Raw genomic sequence first — 5,001 nt, forward strand, 5'->3', positions numbered from 1 at the left:
GTTAATATTATTTTATGTTAAAAAAAATAAATTAAAAAAAATTATTTTATGTGTATGTGACCTAGGTAGTGTGTTTTGCATTTTTGTCCCAGAGGAACGTTGTTTCGTTTAGCTGTTCACATGAGTGCAGTTGAATGCCAATAAACTTGAACTTACAAGACAGATCAGTCCATGCTAATTTACATTATCAGTGTGACATCAATTTCTTTCATGTATAATGCATGACTATAAAATAACAAGGGGGTTTCCACAATTTTGTTTTTGAAGGCTGGGTTGTCCTTCTCTGTGTGACCTGCCAGGTCACTTCAGACAGCAGATTGAATCAAACACTTTGCTCTGGGCTTTGCATCCACTGACGGGGACAGCACATTCCCTTCCCTGCAGGACATTGGGGAGCCAGATGGATCTTCACCACACTCTGTAGTTTCGTGGCTTTTGCCACAGATGGCTGTGGAGGACACGGCTTTGGGTATACTCAAAGCAGAGGCTGGTAGTTCTTGATTATTAAGGACGTCAAAAGTTACAGTGAGAAGACAGGAGACTGGGGTTGAGAGGGATAACAAATGGAACAGCTGAACACACTTGATGGGCTGTGTGGCCTAATCCTGCTCCTCTGTCTTATGGTCTTTTTATTATTGAAACTGCACATTTAGAGAGCTATATAAATACTTATGGCTCATGCCTGATCAAGACCCATTTGTCTGAGTTTGGCCTGTATCCCCCTAAACACTTCCTGTCGACGTACCTGTCCAAGTGGCTTTTAAACTTTGCAATTGTGTCCATTCTTGCTACTTCATCTAGCAGCTCATTTCAAATACCCACCCACCTTCTGTGTGCAAAACGCTGTCCCTCACCTGTTCCTTAAATATTTCTCCTCTCACATTAAACTTGCACCCTCTAGTTTTAGGCTCCCTTACCCAAGGCTGACGGAGTGGTGGGGTGGAGATACGTATCAACCAAAGGAGGTGTAAGACACTCCTTCCCTCCGCTACCCTGCAGGTCACCCTTGGACAAGGTGTAGCACCTGCTTAGCCCCCGATCAGGGTCATGTGAAGCCATGGGAGCAGGTGGTGGATGGTCGTATGAGAAGCTGGTGCAGATCACAAGTCCTGGTTATGTGACCACTGATGCCAGGCAGTCGATCTCTGAAGAGTATTGATAATGGCTGGGGTCACCCATCTTGTAAAGACACTGCCCAGAAGAAAGGCAAACCAGTGCTGTAGAAAAGCAGCATCCATCATCAAAGATCCTCACCACCTAGGCCATGTTCTTTTCTCACTGCTTCCATCAGGTAGAAGGTACAAGTGCCTCAGGACTCACACCACCAGGTTCAAGACCAGTTACTACCCCTCAACCATCAGGCTCTTGAACAAAAGGGGATAATTACACTCATCTATTCAGATGTTCCCACAACGAATGATCTCACTTTAAGGACAATTCATCTTGTTATTTCATGGTCTCAATATTTATAGCCATTTGTTTATCATTGCATTTCAACAGTTTGTTGTCTTCTATGCTCTTGGTTTTTCTTTGATCCTGTTTACAGTTATTTTCTATAGATTTGCTCAGTATACCCACAGAAAAATAATCTCAGGGTGTGGTGACTTGTATGTGGTGACATGTATGCACTCTGATCTTGAATTTACTTTGAACTTTGCAATTTGAATCCACCACCCTCTCTGGCAGATATCAATCACTTTCTGTGTGGAGAACCCATTAAAACCACTTCCTCTCGTGTCTAGCAAAGTAAAACAGTATGAGCTCGAGTCAGCATGTCCCTGTACGGGTAGGAGGTAAAGAGGATAAGATTAGGGAACACAGAAAACTGAGGGGTTATTCAGGACAAAGAAGGAAGTCAGGTATAAGAGACTTATCAAGTGAGTGGGTAAGTGAGTTCAAGAGCTGCAAGGTAAATCTACAGCTCTGTGAAACCCTGGCAAGACCGACCACACTTGGAGTATTGTGTTCAGGTCTGGTTGCTTCATTATCAGAAGGATGTGGAAGCTTTGGAGAGGGTGCAGAGATTTACCAGGATGCTACCCAGATTAGAGAGCATGTCTTATGAGGAGAGGTTGAGAGAGTGAGGGCTTTTCTCTTTGGAGCGAGGGAGGATGCAAAAAGGTAGGTCGTTTTGCAAAAAAAAAATAGCTGTGGTCCACAGGTTGAGATTCTAAATTAGAGAAAGGGCAATTTTTGATGGTACAGTATCAGAAAGGATCTGCCAATGTGGAATGGGAAAGGCTGTTTTCTGACAAAAGTGTACTTGGTAAGAGAGAGGCCTTCAAAAGTGAAATTCTGAGAGTACAAAGCTTGTGTGTGTCTGTCAGAAAAAAAGCTGAAGAGGAAACTTGATAGAAGTGTCATCATCATCATTATGTACCATGTCATATGAGATTATCATTATGCACCATGCCATATGACATCATCATTATGCGCTGTGACGATGACATGGGTGATCACAGTCTCGTGACCATGATTGTCCTTGGCAAATTTTTCTACAGAAGTGGTTTGTCATTGCCTTCTTCTGGGCAGTGTCTTTACAAGATGGGTGACCCCAACCATTATCAATACTCTTCAGAGATTATCTGCCTGGTGTCAGTGGTCACATAACCAGGATTTGTGATCTGCACCGGCTGCTCGTACGACCATCCACCACCTGCTCCCATGGCTTCACGTGACCCTGATCGGGGGCTAAGCAGGTGCTACACCTCGCCCAAGGGTGACCTGCAGGCTAGCGGAGGGAAGGAGCACCTTACGCTTCCTTTGGTAGAGACATATCTCCACCCCACCACCCCGCCAGCCTTGGGTAGAGACATACAAGAGGCATAGACAGAGTTGACAGCCAGTGGCTTTTTCCCAGGGCAGAAGTGAGTAATACAAGGGGGCATAACGTTAAGCATTTTTGAGGAAGGTGTCTGAGGGATGTCGGAGGTAGTTTTTTTAAACAAAGAGTGATGGGGGTTTGGAATTGGCTGCCAGGATGGTGGTAGAGGAAGAGACAGTAGGGACAATATTCTCACAACAGCAAGCTAGAAGCTGTCGTTCAGCCAGCCAGTACATGCTTTCAGACTTTTGTACCTTCTGTCCAATGGGAGAGGGGAGAAGAGAGAATATCTGGGGTGGGTGGGATCTTTGATTATGCTGACTGCTTTACTGAGGCAGGGAGAAGTTTAGACAGAGTCCATGGTGGAGAGGCTGGTTTCTGTTATGTGCCGAGCTGTGCACACAACTCTGCAGTTCCTTTCAGCCTTGGGCAGAGAATTAATAACAAAGCTAGGATGCATCCATCTAGGATGCTTTGGAGAGCCAGGGGAGTTGTCTGCTGATGGTCTGGAACATGCGTACTGCACACTGAATTGAACTGACTTTATTACTTACCTCCTTCATCTACATGAGAAATAAAAATCTTTATGTTATGTCTCCACCACAATGTGCAACGGACAAGTTATAGTAATTTATAATAAATAGTATGTACGACAGGACAGTCAATATAGGATAGAGTACAATTATGTCAGCATGAATTAATCAGTCTGATGGCTTGGTGGAAGAAGCTGTCCCGGAGTCTGTTGGTCCTGGCTTTTATGCTGCAGTACTGTTTCCCAGATGTTAGCAGCTAGAACAGTTTGTGGTTGGGATGGCTTGGGTCCCCAGTGATCCTTTGGGCCCTTTTTATACACCTGTCCTTGTAAATGTCCTGAATCATGGGAAGTTCACATCTACAGATGCGCCGGGCTGTCCGCACCACTCTCTGCAGAGTCCTGCGATTGAAGGAAGTACAATTCCCATACCAGGCAGTGATGCAGCCAGTCAGGATGCTCTCGATTGTGCTTCTCCTTAGGATTTGGGGACCCATACCGAATTTCTTCAACCGTCTGAGGTGAAAGAGGTGCTGTTGTGCCTTTTTCACCTCACAGCTGGTACGTACAGACCACATGAGATCCTCGGTGATGTGTATGCCAAGGAACTTAAAGCTGTTTACCCTCTCAGCCCCAGATCCATTGATGTCAATAGGGGTTAGCCTGTCTCCATTACTCCTGTAATCCACAATCAGCTCCTTTGTTTTTGCAACATTGAGGGAGAGGTTGTTTTCTTGACACCATTGTGTCAGGGTGATGACTTCTTCTCTGTAGGCTGCCTCATTATTATTTGAAGTTAGGCCAATCAGTATAGTGTCATCAGCAAATTTAATTAGCAGATTGGAGCTGTCTTTGGTATACAGAGAGTAAAGGAGGGGGTTTAGGACACAGACCTGAGAGGCACCTGTGTTGAGGGTCAGAGGGTTTGAGGTGAGGGAGCTGACTCTTACCACCTGCCAGTGATCTGACAGGAAATCCAGGATCCAGCTGCTCAAGGAAGGGTCAAGGCCGAGGTCTCTGAGCTTCTTGTTATCAGCAAAGAGGGAGAGTTGGAGATATTGATGTACTTTAAGGTGGACAAGCCCTCATGACCTGCTGAAATAGATTCCATGGGAAGCAAGGGAGGGGAATGCTGGGTCTCTGCTGGAGCTTTTGTGTAATTTTTAGCCGTGGGGTGAGGCACTCGAAGATTGGAGGGAAGCGAATGTTGTTCCTATATTCAGGAAGGGCGGTGGGGTTAAGCCAGGAGACAGTAGGATGGTGAGCCTTGCATCAGTGGTAGGGAAAAACATTTAAAGATCAATAATCAGTCTAAAGGTAAGGATACACAAAAAGCTGGAGGAACCCAGCAGGTCAAGCAGCACCTATGGAGGGGAATAAACAGTCGACATTTCAGGGTGAGACCCTTCTTCAGGACTGGAAAGGAAGGGGGAAGATGCCAGAATAAAAAGGTGGGGGGAGGTGAAGGAGGACAGGTAGAAGGTGATCGGTGAACCCAGGTGGGTGGAAAAGGTAAAGGGCTGGAGATGAAAGAATCTGATAGGAGACGAGAGTGGACCATGGGAGAAAGGGAAGGAGGAGGGGCACCAGGGGAGGTGAACCATAGGGGCAGTAAGGATGGCTTTGTGCGTGGGAAATTCTGCCT

Source organism: Mobula birostris, chromosome 9, assembly GCF_030028105.1.
Source record: "Mobula birostris isolate sMobBir1 chromosome 9, sMobBir1.hap1, whole genome shotgun sequence".
Taxonomy (NCBI): domain Eukaryota; kingdom Metazoa; phylum Chordata; class Chondrichthyes; order Myliobatiformes; family Myliobatidae; genus Mobula; species Mobula birostris.